Raw genomic sequence first — 16,447 nt, forward strand, 5'->3', positions numbered from 1 at the left:
TTTCCTTTGCCCGGTCAGACACGGTATTTGAAAATATGCTGCTAAGACTGATGTCAAAGTGCGTACTGCCTATGTTTTCTCCTAGAAGTTTCATGGTTTCAGGTCTTACATTCAAGTCTTTAATCCATTTTGAGTTGATTTTTGTGCATGGTGTAAGGGAATGGTCTACTTTCATTCTTTTGCATGTGGCTGTCCGGTTTTCCCACCACCATTTACTAAAGAGACTCTTCTTTCTCCATTGTATGCTCTTGGCTCCCTTGTCAAATATTAGCTGTCTATAAATGGGCTCTTGATTCTGTTCCATTGATCTGTGTGTCTGTTTTTGTGCCAGTACCATGCTGTTTTGGTTACTATAGCTTTGTAGTATGATTTGAAATCAGGGAGTGTGATACCTCCAGCTTTGTTCTTTTTTCTCAGGAATCCTTTGGCTATTCAGGGTCTTTTGTTGTTCCATATAAATTTTAGGATTCTTTGTTCTATTTCTGAGAAAAATGTTCTTGGAACTTTGATAGGGATTGCATTGAATCTATAGATTACTTTAGGAAGTATGGACATTTTAGCTATGTTAATTCTTCCAATCCAAGAGCACAGAATATCTTTCCATTTCTTTGTGTCTTCTTCGATTTCTTTCAACAATGTTTTATAGTTTTCAGTGTACAGATCTTTCACCTCTTTGTTTAAATTTATTCCTAGGTATTTTATTCTTTTTGTTGCAATTGTACATAGGATTGTATTCTTACTTTCTCTTTCTGCTACATCGTTGTTAGTGTATAGAAACGCAACAGATTTTTGCACGTTAATTTTGTATCCCATGACTTGACTCTATTACTTTCTTGTTTCTAAAAGTTTTTTAGTGGATTCTTTGGGGTTGTCTAGATATAAAATCATGTCGTCTGCAAAGAGTGACAATTCCCCTTCTTCTTTTCCAGTGTGGATCCCTTTTATTTCTTTTTCTTGCCTGATTGCTCTGGCTAGGACTTCCAATACTATGTTAAATAAGAGTGGTGACAGTGGGCATCCTTGTCTGGCTCCTGTTCTTAGAGGGATACCTTTCAGTTTTTCTCCATTGAGAATTATATTTTCTGTGGGTTTGTCATATATGGCCTTTATTATGTTGAGGTATTTTCCTTCTATACCCATTTTATTTAGAGTTTTTATCACAAATGGATCTGTATCTTGTCAAATGCTTTCTCTACATCTATTGAGATGATCATGTGATTTTTATTCTTCATTTTGTTAATGTGGTGTATTACATGAAATATTTTCTAATTTGCCTTGTGATTTCTTCTTTGACACATGGGTCATTTAAAAGCATGTTGCTTAATTTCCAGATATCTTATTGTTAATTTCTAATTTAATGCTGTTTAGTCAGAGAATATACTCTACATGATTTCAACCCTCTGAATTGAGACTTATTTTATGGCCCAGAATGTTTCTACCTAGGTGAATGTTTTATGTGCATTTGAAAGTTATTTGCATTCTGCATTTGTTGGGTACAGTGTTCTGTAAATGTTAGGTCAAACTGAGTGATAATATTATTCAGATCTTCTATATCAATGTTATCTATTTGCTTTATTAATTATTGAGAAGGGGTTATTAAAACCAACTATGATTACATTTTTATCTATTAATTTTGTCAATTTTGTTTCATTTATTTTGAAATTTTATTATTAAGTGCATATATATTGAGTATTATTGTTTTCTTGATGAATTGATCTTACTATTATTATGGAATGTCCCTCTTTTTCTCTGATATTACTTCCTGCCTTATATGTTTAGCCTGTCTTATCTGATATTAATATAGCAACACCAGCTTTCTTGTCATTAGTGTATAGAGAGTATCTTTTTCCAACTTTGTATTTCAATATGTCTGTGTTTTTATAGTGTTGCATTTTGTAAACATCATATAGTTGAGTCTTGATTTTTGCCTGATATGAAAACATCTTTTTCATTAGAATGCCTAGCCCACTTACAATTAAGGAAGTTTTTGTTGTGGTTAATTTTAAGTCTATTGTCTTGTTATTTGTTTCCTTTTTGTCCCATTCATTATTTTTTCCTCCAGTTTTTCCTTTCTTGTCCTCTTCTGGGTTAATTGAAAATATTTTTATTTCTCTTTTATATTCTTTATTGAATATTTTAAATATTTATATTTATCTATACTTCTGTGTATTATTGTTCAGTTTTTTGCTACAGAGATTATTATATGCATTTTTAACTTATTACTCTACCTTTAAATAATATTACACTTCCTCATGAGCAATGAAAGATGCCTCCAACTGTATAATTCCATTTGATCACCCTCCTGCCCAAGATGCTATTGTTGTTGTACCTTTTACTTCTACTTATGTTGTAAATCCCGTAATGTTATTTTTGCTTTACATAAATACATTTATTAAATATAGATAATACAAAATATTGTCTTTACCCTTTCTTGTTCTCCTTATTTCTTCCTGTAGCTCAGGCTTATTTCTAATATTATTCCTTTCAGACTGAGGAACTTCCTTTACCATTTCTTGAGTGCAGGTCTTCCGGAGATTAATTATCTCAACCTATGTCTGTTTGAAATAGCTTTATTTTGCATTAATTTTGAAGATTATTTTCTCTGAATATAAAACTTCAGACTGACAGGACTTTAAAAATGCCTTTCCACTGTCTTCTGTCCCATTTTTTTCCTGATAAGATGTCAGCCATCATTCTTGCTATTGTTCTTCTGTAGATGATGTCGTTTTTCCTATGAATGATTTACAGTTTTTTCTCTTTGTCTTTTGTTTTCAACAGTTTAACTCTAATGAGTCTTGGTGTAATATTCTTCGTATTTTTCCTGTTGTAATTCATTGAGCTTCTTAGATCTGTTGTATGATGTTTGTCATCAATTTTGAAAATTACCAGCCATTATCTTTTCTAATATTACTTTGCCCCATTTTCTCTCTCCTTTTGCTCTTGGACTTAAATTACATATGTATTAGATCATATGATATCGTCCTACAAGTGTCTGATGTCCCATTCAGTGCTTTTATTTTTCTCTTTGTGTTTCAGTTGGGTAATTTATACTAACCTATTATTGCAAGTTTACTTATTCTTTCTGTTTCTAGATTCAATCTTCTGTTAAGTCCATCAAATAATGTCTTCATTTCTGATATACTTTTTATTTCTTGTACTTATTTCTATTTTGTTCTTCTTTAAAAAAAAAAAAAAAGATTGGCACCTGAGCTAACATTTTCTTTTTTTTTTTCTCTCCCCAAAGTCCCCCAGTACATAGTTGTATATTCTAGTTGCAGGTCCTTCTGGTTGTGCTATGTGGGATGCCACCTCAGCATGGCCTGATGAATGGGGCTAGGTCCGTGCCCAGGATCCAAGCCAGTAGAACCCTGAGCTGCCAAAGCAGACTTGCAAACTTAACCACTCAGCCATGGGGCCAGCCCCTATTTGGTTCTTTTTTATAGTTTCTGTTAATAGCACTAAAATTCTGTTCATGCATGTTACCCATCTTTTCCATTAGGTCTTTTAACATATATTTTATAATTATTTAAAAGTCATTGTCTGCTAATTTCAACATGTATGCCATCTACGTGTCTGCTTCTATTGACTTTTTTGTCTCTTAATTATTGCTTACCTCTTCTTGCTTTGTCATATGTGTTATAATTGTTACTGTACACTGAACATTATGTGTGAAAGCATAATAGAGACTAAAGTAATTAATACTTACAACAGTGTTGTATAGTGGAATCTCTCTTTATCTGTCAGGCTGATTATGTGTGACTGATTATCTGTGGTTAAGCAGTCTTGGCTTCATTGCAGTTTAGTTAGATTTAGTTTACCATTGACTTAAAATAATTTGATAATGGGGTCAGAACTTTTCTTTCAGCAAGAATGGCAAGACTAGATATCTCTTCTCTTGAGACTCCAGATGTCTTTTCATGCTTACAGCCTACCTACCAGGTTTCTGAACTTTAGGAACTCCCTTTCTACTTCACAGCTTGGCCATCAGAGTTTTTGTTCACTGGAGAGTGCTTTTTCTTTGTATTCCCTCCCACAAATTTTTGTGATTCAGGAGATCTCACTCCACCTTGCTGCCCTTCTCTCACTTCTGTGCATTTGGTGAAGGCCTAGTCAAGGCATCATGGGGCGATCTCTCTCAACTCTCCTGCCTCACCCTCAGCCTTCAGTGAGTCACTTTCTTGTATTCAGGAAAGGTCCCTGTGAACCTAAGGATAGTCCTCTCAGCTCTAGTACTTTGCCCCAGCCAAGCCATTAGTAGGCTAACCCCATGTATTGAAGGTCTGGGGTGGGAGGATGCTTTGGTTGTTAGAGGCAATCTTACCTTATGACCTGGGCCTCTCAGACTTTTAATCTCCCATACCTGCCCACACATGGAAATTGAAATTTCATTAAAAGTTTAGCCACTTTTTTCTTACTCTTATTTATGGTGGATTTGCTTTCCCTCTTAGCGTTCCATCAGAGATGAAAGCAGCCAAGTGTTGAGTCTTGTCTAAGAGAGAAGAGGTTTATGTTATTTACACTTGTTTGAATCCTGAGCTCTCTGAGGCACAGTACCAAGTGCCTTGTCCATAGCACTTGCTCACTAAATTGTTACTGAAATTGGTTCTGAAATTGGTTGGGATGGTGAATCTCATTTTGTCTTCTTTTCTAACTATTGCTTCTTCCCAAGCCCTATAGCTTTACTGAACACAGAACTCTCATTCCAGTTTCTCAACCTTAGCCTGTAAAAGCCACACCCAACCCCAGATCTCTCTGCCCTATGACACTCTAACCTCTTGTTTGGAGTCTGCCAATGACCAACTTACAATGTCTACCTAGTGGTTCTCACTAGGCGGTTCTCAACCTTGGCTGCACATTGGAATCACTTGGAGACCTTTAAAAAGTATCAAATTCTGGGGTCCCTTTCCCAGATATACTGATTTAATTGTTCTGGGTGCAGCCTGGGCATTGGGATTTTAAAAGTTCCCCAGATGATTTTAATTTTCAGCCAAAGTTGAAAACCACAGGCTTAGAGGAATACTGGGGAATGTTTGAGAGGGTTGTGCCTGATACTAGGGCCAGAGATACAGTGAAGAGAATATTTCTGACAAAGAAATCTTCCATTTTTCACAGAAGCAAGGGGATATATGGGAACTGGGAGCTCTGAAACAATTGGTGCTCTACTAAAGGGAATCTCATCAGTTACATATGCTGCTTTGTTGTCAGAGACTCTCCCAACCCAACCCCAGAATATATATAGCTTTAGTGAGCTGTACCCTTCCACACTGCTGCTTCAGGATCATGCAAGTCATGCTCCTCATTAGTCTTCCTCGAAGTGGAACCCATCTTTGTCAGGTTCCCTGGGGAGGCTTATTAAAAATATAGATTCTGGGCCCCACCCTAGACCTACTGAATCAGAATGTCTAGGTGTGGATCCTGGTAATTTGCAGTTTTAACAACACCCAAACTGCTTTTATTCAGACTAAATACTTGAGAATATAAGATTGACTCTGAGGCAGTCCTTAGTTTTTATTCTTCCCTCCATAGTCTGTGCTACATCCTCAAGTGAACCAACAAACTGAAAGATATTTTCACTATGAGTTCAGCCTATGAATATTCTAAGAGAAATATGTGAGAATCATCATTTTCCCAAATTGTGGTCCATTTTGGTGTTGTGTAGTAGAAAGGACCCAGATTTTAGGGTCTGACATAGTTTGAATTGAATCCTGGTTCTGCCATTTATTTGATATATTCCCTCAAACAAGTGACTTGTCTTCCCTGAGCCTCAGTTTCTGGGGATGGAAAAGAGGCATAACCTCAGCACTCAGGGTTGTTGAGAAAATTGGATATGTTTTTAAGATCCCATCGCAGTGGTGGTACATATTGGGCATGACTAACTGATACTGGTCATTGTTATTGCTACTGTTACATCTTACCCATACCCAGTTAACGGGGATGGAAAAACCAGACACATGCCTCTTGGCTAGTGTTAACTGGGAGGCAAAGATCCAGACTTCTGTATCTTTGATGCTGTATATTCCAGCCTGGCTTCTAACTTTTATGCATTCTTGAGAGACTTATCATCATCTTTTTCGTTAAGTCCTCTCATATCCTATAGAAGCCACCATCATGGGGAAAGAAGTGACCTCAACCTCACAAGGAGTAGCTGACTATGGGAACACAGAACAAGGAGAAAGCAGAGATGAAAAGTCTTCTCAGAAACATATCCTTAGAACATCATTTGTGTAAAGTGGAGGTTTGGAGGGGAATAAATACCTTGAACTTCACAGCTTGCCTTGTGGCTAGGCCCACATAGGTCACTGGAAACTTTTATAAATCTGAGAAGATCTTGAGATTATATTGTGTAAGTTGTGAAACACGTATCATGTGTGTGTCTCTCTCTAACCATCTTCCAGCAGTATATATTTCTGCTGCCTCTCTGTCAGGGGTAGATGAGATCCAGTTACTGATCATTTGGGGATCCTGTTTATCTCCCAGGCTCCTCTGGGAGAAGCCCATAGTGATGGATGAGAGAAGGTGTTAATACAATCCTCTGGAGGATACTATCAAGAAATGTCCTCCCTCCTGACCCACAAGAGAGGAATTTTAAATTTAACTAATCAAATTATGAATCCTGGAAATGAAGGATACATCATTCCTGTGATCCTGGAGAAGAAGGATAAACCAAGAAATCAGAAAAATTTCTTTCTTCTAGGCCATCCAGATGTGGTAGATGTTAACCTGTAGAAAGGAGAGTTTTTGATTTACCCTAAACAAGGAAAACACAGAATTCAAATGAGAAGCGTGCTCCAAAAACAGTGTGACTCTTATTGGTGGTAAGTTAGCAATTTTCTTCTTTTTGCTCTCTCCAGGAATTTGAGAATTTTATTGCTACGTTTGTAGATGTGGGTTTTCATTTTGTGCTTCTGGGCTCCATAGTGCATGCCCAACAGGTAGGGGAAGTCCTAAAGGAGATGAATGCTGCATTTGTCCACCTCCCCCGAGGGTGACATGGAAGTGTAAGCATTCTCATTGGCCCAAAGATGTCAAATTGGCAGCCAATGTGAAAACTGTGGGCTGGCTTCCTCAGAGTGACCTCCTGGGTAAGGGCTTCCTCTCTCTGCAGACACTAGCCACATCTGCCTTTCTCTCTCTAGCTATTTTTTCTTTAGGGTTTATTGAAGCTGTCACTGCTACCTGGGGACTCTACCTCCCCATAAAAGGAAAGCATCTGTTAGTAAAGGGAAAAGCACCAGGAAAGGTTAACATTTTGGGATCACTTCATTCTTTTATAACCCAGACCAGTTATCTATAGCCACTAGTGACATTCAAATGGAGTTACTCTGGCCTCTTGCGAATGGCAGGTGATCTAAATCAGCTAAACACCATCCAAGAAGCATCTATAAATGTTCTGAGATATATCTGCATACCAGCAGGGAAGTCACTGATGTATAGTGACCTGGAGACACCTACTCATTACACGCAGAACCACACACAGACACCAACCCAATTCCACCTCACTAAGGGTGTGAGAGGCTTGGGTGCCATGGTGTCTTTCCAATGTGACAAAATTCCTCATTGTTCTGTCGAGATGCCCTACAGCATCTTCAAGGGGTTTCCTCTCTGGCTGGTGCTGCATTCTCTGGACCCCTCACAAGTAGAGCTACAGGTTGGATGAGAATTACTTTTGGTGAATTGGAAATATAAGGTTTTGGTTCTGCAAATGTAGTTCAGTAGGCTGTGGCAGAGCCCAAGAGTTGCACTTTCCAAAAGCACATTAGTGGATTCTGAGTCCCTTGGTTAGATAAACTCCTCATCTACATTTTATTTTGTTTCAAATGAGAGAGGAACAGTATGACAAGGACTGGCAATCCTTTAGTGTAAAGCACAATCCCTGCTTAACAATGATGTATAGAGATGATGAGTAGATAGATGGATGACTGGTGATATGTGCTGAATTAGTATTGTCTCTGCATTCTTAGCTTTAGCTGTTCTCTGGTTGAGGTTGTAGGCCCAAGTTTCTGAGGATGCTCACAGAATTTTGCCCAAGTAATTGACTCTTTAGATTGATTCCCAAACACCTCCAGATTCCCTTATTGTGTTTCCCTGACACTGTTGCTTTTCCAAGTTCCCCAAATCCTTGCTCTAGCAATATCTTGCTCTTTTTCTTCTTTGTCCAAGCTCGTCCAAGCTCACCCCAGCATCCACCTGTTTGTCACTCACAGAGGGTAGAATAGCATGATGGAAACCATCCAGCCTGGAAACCTACTCCAAGTGGAAGCTAAAATTCTGGGTATCACCACCCTGATGGAGCAGCTCAAGGCGGAGACCCTGGCTCTCACGATGAGACAAATCGTGGAAGACAGGAAGTGTGCAGCACTCTTGCAGTAGCACTAGTGGAACTGGCCAGAGATTTTTTTCTTCCCATGTAAGCTAAAACTCAGAATTAATACACCATTGATCTATTTTCACTGAATGCCAAGTGAAAGAAGTGGGCCTTATATTTTGATAAGAGGAATTTAGGGCAGATGATACGAAGAATTTTCTATCTTTAAAAAATTTATCTTTTACAGTTTTTGTTTCTCTTGAGATGCTTAAGGTGCAATTCTAACCAGGTTCAGGGGGTTCCTTTTACTTTTTCAGATACATAGTTCTTTCCTCTAGATGTCTTAACCCTTAGCTGCTCCTGAACACTCTGTCTTTTCTTCTCTAATGTCACCTCTCCAGAGAGGCCTTCCCTAGTAATTTCCTTCATAGCATGTTTTGTACTTATTCTATATTTTAGCTTACAAACAATTAACTACTAGAATGTAAGCTCCATGAAGCTAGGGTCATATATTTCTTCTTAATCATGGCCTATCTCACTGCCTTGCATACAGTAGGTACTCAACAAGCATTTGTTGGAAGAGTGAAGAATAACTAAATATTGGTCCTCTAAAACATGGTTAGGTTCTTAGGGCCCATGAATTCCTAGGAGTGTGAAATTGTGAATGGCATGTGTTTTCATACACACATTTTCTGGAGTATATTTTTATAATGTTTTTCAGATTCTCGACGGGTTCTAATGACCAGAAAGGCCAAGAGCTGCTGCTCTTGGAGGAGCCCTTGCATCCCTGGGGTGATTCGTGGTGATGTTCAGCATGATGCCGGGGGAATGGTAGCACCAGCATTCCCTAGGGATCCTTTTAGCACTCAGCGCCCTGCCTGGCAGGTAGTTAATGTTGGCGAATGAATAAATTAAGGGTCCCAGGCTGTATTGAAAGCCAAGACATTTGGAGCCAGGCCTTTGCATATAAGGGTGGCTTTGGTCAGAACAAATATCTGGACATTTCAGAAGCTATGGGCTTCCTTCCTCTGCCTCAGGGGGTTATGAGACCCCCCGACTGTCACTTGTCTGTGGTCCTCTTGACAACTATGAGCCTGACTCCCCACAAGGAGGAAACTCAAGCCACCTTGATTGGTTGCAACTTAAATTCCTGACCACAGGCTTGATATGGGCCCTCAACAATGCCTGCCCATCTGGTCTTTTCCTACGCATCTTTCTTACGGGCCTTCCTACTACTGTTTTACCTTATCTCCTCAAACCTCCAACATGGTCTTCTCCTTGCTCATTCTCAGAGTATATTCTTCTTTGTTTTATTTTACTGGACAAAAAAGTAGAAGCCACCAGCAAAGGACATTTCATGTGTTCAAATCTATCAGCCTACTGCCGAATCTACCTACCTGCCTACCTGCCTACATCCCCACCTGCCTACATCCCCACCTGCCTACCTACCTACCTACCTACCCTTCTACTCTGTCCCGCCCTGTCACTATCCCTGTGGCCAGGCCCTGCCCGAGGATAGAGGATCCCATCCTCTCACCTACACAAGGCCCTCGTTTCTGCAATTCTCCCCAAGTCTCTCCTGCATTATTCATTTTTCTCTTTCTCCTGGAACACTTTTATCACTAAAAAACTTGCTGTAATAACTCATGTTTTTCTTCAGCTTTTTATTTTGAAAAGTTTCCAACTCTCAGAAAAGTTACAAGAATAATAGAATGCTTATTTAAGCTTCACCTAGATTTACCAATTAACATTTTACCTTGTTGTTTTCTGTCTCTCTCATATATATATATATATAAAATAAATGTTATATTTTATATATATAAATAAATTCTATATTTTAAATAAATTTTAAATTTATTTTAAATAAATTTTATATTTTTTATGTATATATATAAATTCTTTTTTGGCAGAATCATTTCAGAATTTATGGCAGATATCATGACACTGTGCCCCTAAATACTTCAGCATGTGTCTCCTATGAATGAAGCATTTTCCTCTATAACCACAATACAATAATCAGAGTCCAGAACTTGAACATGGATTAGTTCTCACCTTAAACAAATTTTCTTTTTTAAAATTTTATTGAGACAATAATAGTTTATAACTGTGTAATTTCTGTTGTGCATTATTATTTGTCAGTCCTCATATATATGTGCCCCTTTCCACCTTATGCCCACCCCCCAATTCCCTTTCCCTCTGGCAACCACTAATCTGTTCTCTTTGTCCATGTGTTTATCTTCCACATATGAGGGAAATCATATGGTTCTTGTCTTTCTCTGTCTGGTTTGTTTCACTTAACATAATACCCTCAAGGTCCATCCATGTCGTGGCAAATGGAGCAATTTTGTCTTTTTTTATGGCTGAATAGTATTCCATTGTGTGTGTATATATATATATATATATATATATATATATATATATATATATATATATATATCACATCTTCTTTATCCATTCATCAGTCATTGGGCACTTGGGTTGCTCCCACATCTTGGCTATTGTGAATAATGCTGCAATGAACATAACCATGCATAAATCTCTTTGAGTTGTTGACTTCAAGCTCTTTGGATAAATACTCAATAATAGGATAGCTGGGTCATATGGTATTTCTATTTTTAATTTTCTGAGAAATCTCCATACTATTTTCCATAGTGACTGCACCAGCTTACCTTCCTACCAGCAGTGTATGAGTGTTCCCTTTTCTTCACACCCTTTCCAACATTTGTTATTTTTTGTCTTGGTAATTATAGAAATTGCAACAAGTATAAGGTGATATCTTAGTGTAGTTTTGATTTGCATTTCCCTAACGATTAGTGAAGTTGAACATCATTTCATGTACTTGTTGGCCATCTGTCTATCATCTTTGGAAAAATGTCTGTTCATATCCTCTGTCCATTTTTTGATCATATTCTTTGTGTTATTGTGTTGAGTTGTGTGAGTTCTTCATATAGTAATCCCTTGTTGGATACATGATTTGCAAATATTTTCTCCCAGTCAGTGGGTTGTTTTTTCATTTTATTCCTGGTTTCCTTTGTCTTGCAGAAGCTCTTTAGTTTGATGTCATCCCCTTTGTTAATTTTTTCATTTGTTTCTCTTGCCTAAGTAGATATGGTATTTGAAAAGATGCTTCTAAGACCAATGTCAAAAAGTCTACTGCCTATGTTTTCTTCTAGGAGTTTTATGGTTTCATGTCTTACCTTTGAGTCTTCAATCCACTTCAAGTTAATTTTTGTACATGGCAAAAGATAATGGTCTACTTTCATTCTTTTGTGTTTGGCTGTTCAGTTTTCCCAACACCATTTATTGAGGAGACTTTCCTTTCTCTATTGTATGTTCTTGGCTCCTTTGTCAAAGATTAACTGTCCATAGATGTGTGGTTTTATTTCTGAGCTCTCAATTCTGTTCCATTTACCTGTGTGTCTGTTTTTCTGCCAGTGCCATGCTGTTTTGATTACTGTAGCTTTGTAGTATATTTTGAAGTCAGGGATTGTGATGCCTCCAGCATTGTTCTTTTTTCTCAGGATTGCTTTAGCTATTCAGGATGTTTTGTTGCCCCATATGAATTTTAGGATTCTTTGTTCTATTTCCCTGAAGAATGTCATTGGGATTCTGATTGGGATTGCATTGAATCTGTAGATTGCTTTAGGTAGTAGAGACATTTTAACTGTGTGTACTCTTCTAATCCATTTGTATGGAATATCATTCCATTTCTTCATGTCATCATCGATTTCCTTCAATAAGTTTTATAGTTTGCATTGTATCAGTCTTTCACCTCCTTGATTAAATTTATTCCTAGGTATTTTATTCTTTTTTGTTGTGATTATAAATGGTATTATGTTCTTGAGTTCTCTTTCTGTTAGTTTGTTACGAGAGTATAGAAATGCAATTGACTTTTGTAAGTTGATTTTGTACACTGCAACTTTGCTATAGTTGTTTGTTATTTCTAGTAGTTTTCCAATGGATTCTTTAGAGTTTTCTATATATAAAATCATGTTGTCTGCAAACTGTGAGAGTTTCACTTCTTGCTTGCTAATTTGGATACCTTTTATTTCTTTTTCTTGCCTAATTGCTCTGGCCAAAATCCCACTTGATCATGATGCAGGACCCTTTTAAGGTATTACCGTATTCGGTTTGCCAATATTTTGTTGAAGATTTTTGCATCTATGTTCATCAGCTATATTGGTCTGTAATTTTTCTTCTTTGTGCTGTCCTTGTCTGACTTTAGAATCAAGGTGATGTTGGCCTTGTAGAATGAGTTAGGAAATGTTCCATCTTCTTCACTTTTTTGGAATAGTTTGAGAAGGATGTGTATTAAATCTTCTTTGAATGTTTGGTAGAATTCTCCAGAGAAGCCATCTGGTCCTGCACTTTTATTTTTTGGGAGATTTTTGATTACTGTTTCAATCTCCTTACTTGTGATTTGTCTATTCAAATTATTTCTTCTTTATTCAGTTTTGGGAGGTTGTATGAGTCTAATAATTTATCCATTTCTTCTAGATTGTCCATTTTATTGGCATATAGTTTTTCATGTTATTCTCTTATAATTGTTTGTGTTTCCGTGCTATCTGTTATAGTTTCTCCTCTTTCATTTCTAATTTTATTTGAGCCTTTTGTCTTTTTTTCTTAGTGAGTCTGGCTAAGAGTTTGTCAATTTTGTTTATCTTCTCAAAGAAACAGCTCTTAGTTTTATTGATCCTTTCTACTGCTTTTTTTTTTTGGATCAATTTCATTTATTGCTGCCCTAATTTTTATTATTTCCCTCCTTCTGATGACTTCAGCCTTTGTTTGTTCTTCTTTTTCTAGTTATGTTAGGTGTAGTTTAAGATTACTTATTTGAGACTTTTCTTGTTTGTTAAGGTTGGGCCTATATTGCTATGAATTTCCCTCTTAGAACTGCTTTTGCTGCATCCCATAAGAGTTGGTATAGTGTATTTTCATTTTCATTTGTCTCCAGATTTTTGTGTGTATGTGTGTAAGAAAGACTGGCCCTGAGCTAACATCTGTTTCCAATCTTCCTCTTTTGCTTGAGGAAGATTGTCACTGAGCTAACATCTCTGCCAATCTTCCTCTATTTTATGTGGGATGCTGCCACAGCATGGCTTGATGAGTGCTGCTAGGTCTGTGCCTGGAAGCCGAACCTGTGAACCCTAGGCCACCAAAATGGAACATGCAAAATTAACCACTATGCCACTGGGCCAGCCCCTCCACATAGTTTTTGATTTCTCCTTTAATTTCTTCAATGATCCATTGGTTGTTCAATAACGTGTTGTTTAGTCTGCACATCTTTGTCACTTACCCAGCTTTTTTCCTGTAGTTGATTTCTAGTTTCATAGCATTATGGTCAGAAAAGGTGCTTGATATAATTTCAATCTTCTTAAATGTATTGAGGCTTGCCTTGTTTCCCAACATATGGTCTATCTTTGAGAATGTTCCATGTGCACTTGAGAAGAATGTGCATTCTGTTGTTTTTGGATGGAATATTCTAATGTATATCTATTAAGTCCATATGATCTAGTTTTTCATTTAATTGCACTATTTCCTTGTTGATTTTCTGTCTTTCAGACAGAAGGTCTGAATGGTCTATCCATTGATATTAGTGGAGTGTTGAGGCTGCTCACTATTATTGTGTTTCTGTTCATTTTTCCTTTTACTTCTTTGTGTTTTTATTTTGAGGAAGATTAGCCCTAAGCTAACATCCACTGCCAAAGGCCCTGAACCAACATCTATCCCCATTTTCCTCTATTTCATACATGGGATGTCTGCCACTGCATGGCTTGATAAATGGTGTGTAGGTCCATGCCCAGGATTCAAACCAGGGAACCCCAGGCCACTGAAGTGGAGTGTGCAAACTTAGCTGCTATGCCACTGGACTGGCCCCTCCTTTTACGTCTTTTAATAGATGTTTTATGTACTTTGGTGCTCCTGTTTTAGGTGCCTATATATTTATAAGTGTTATGTCCTCTTGGTGGAGTGTCCCTTTTATCATTATTTACTGCCTGTCATTGCTTTTTTTATCTTGAAGTCTATTTTGCCTGATATAAGTATGGCAACACTTGCTTTCTTTTGTTTGCCATTAGCTTGGAGTGTCATCTTCCATCCATTCACTCTGAGCCTGTGTTTGTCTTTAGAGCTGAGATGTGTTTCCTGGAGGCATCATATTGTTGGATCTTGTTTTTTAATCCATCCAGCCACTCTATGTCTTTTGATTGGGGAATTCAGTCCATTTATAGCTAGAGTGGTTATTGATATATGAGGGCTTAATACTGCCCTTTTATCACTTGTTTTCTGATTGTTCTGTATTTCCCTTGTTTCTTGTCACATGTATTTCCAACTGCCAATTCACTTTTGCAACTCTCTATGATGGTTTTCTCAGTTTTTCTTTATTTATCATTTGTGTCTCTGTTCTGATTTTTTGTTTAGTGGTTACCATGAGGTTGTATAACAGATCTCATAGATGAGATAGTCAATTTTCTGATAGCTTCTTATTTTCTTAGTGTAAGCAGATCCCATCCCTTTCCTCTTCCCTGTCTAAGTTATTGTTGTCCCAATTTATTCCCTTTTGTATGGTGAGTTTGTGATTAAAATGAAGTTATATTCATTTTTGATGCTTTCCTTCCCTTGTCTTTAATTGTCTGCTGACCTGTTCTGATAGAAAGCTACAATTTTCTGATTTTGTATGTGTATTTATCTCCTTGCTCAAGGCTTTGTAAAAGCTTTCTGATTTTCTTTCAGGTATGAGGCAACTCCTGTCCTCCACATCATATCTGCTTGCTAGTTTTGCTACAAATTCCTGCTCACTGGCTTCTTCCTATGATCAGATTTCCTTACTTGGCACTTGTGGCCCTCTTTATTTTCCAGTCAGCAAGGACTCTTCTGTGATTCTGTCGCTGGGTCATTTGGACCAGTGACCCTCATATTTTAAACCTTGAAGACTGCCTTTCTTATCACATCCTTCTTGCAGGCCCTGAGCATGAACCATTCCAGCCTTCATGGCCAGTATCTTCTGAGCCTTTTTCCCTCACTCCTGCTTCCACCACTTCTCATGGATTAACACCTAAGATGGGCACTTTGCTAATTCTTTCATTTTCTATTTGCTTCTCCTGCAAACTCTCTCAAGCTAAGGAAGCTACATGTATCCCTTTGAACAGGAAAATAAATGTTTTCACAGAATTATCTTCCCCCCTCCTCCCAGTCAAGAGACTTTTGTCCTCATTGCCCAGAATTCTGTCACCTGGCTACTCAAGGCTGCAAGGGAAGCTGGGAAAATATCTGCATTGGCAGCTGCTGAGGACTAAGAGAGATGGAAGTAGGTTTTGGATTAACCAACCTGTGGTGTCTGAAGCAGGTGGCAAATGGCCAAAAAACCTTCCACAATGCTTGATGGGTCAAAGCAGAATATTCTGTGTTCTGATATTTTGTCCTGGTCTATATTTGTACACCAAAGCAGCCAGAAATCTTGGACATGATAGAAAATAAAAACTTTTGTCTCTTGGTTACAGTCTCTGGCTGGACCTGTGGAAGCACCTGATCCAGAGCTGGCCTCAATGACTTCCTAAGTGCAATGGGGACCACAGGCAAGGAGAGGGAGGGGATAACCTCCATCATGAATACCCAGCCCTTGAGTCCTGTGCGGGTGAGAAGGGGAAATGGAATTGTGGCTGTTGATTCCAAGGACAGCACAGAGAGGGCTGGGTGCTGTCCAAAGGGACTATTGCCAGAAACCAATGGGCAATGAGCCTAAAGTGGTATAAGAAGGGTGAAAGACACCCAATTTGGTGTTCTGTTGAAAACGTGATTTGCAATAGGATTCTCTTTTAGTTTCTCTGAAATCTTACATTCTAAAGACTTTGTACTAGTGACGAGAGGGTAAGTATTAACATAGAAATGTCCTCACGCGTGTGGGAGAATGGGGACTTTACACTTATCAATAGGTGTTAGAATCAACCGGAGCATTCATGCGCATGGTGCCCTTATTAAGCCTACCTCACTCTTGCCAGTCTCCTCCCCTTTGGCTGGCATTAAGGTTTATAAAATCCTGGAGTGGGTATCAGGATAGAGGACATGCAGCATGCCACAGGGAATTTTCTCCCCCATGGCCCTCCACAGACTACATGTAAATTGATGCCATATCTACCGTGAAGA

This window comes from Equus przewalskii, chromosome 20 (assembly GCF_037783145.1).
Source record: "Equus przewalskii isolate Varuska chromosome 20, EquPr2, whole genome shotgun sequence".
In the NCBI taxonomy this organism is placed as follows: Eukaryota; Metazoa; Chordata; class Mammalia; order Perissodactyla; family Equidae; genus Equus; species Equus przewalskii.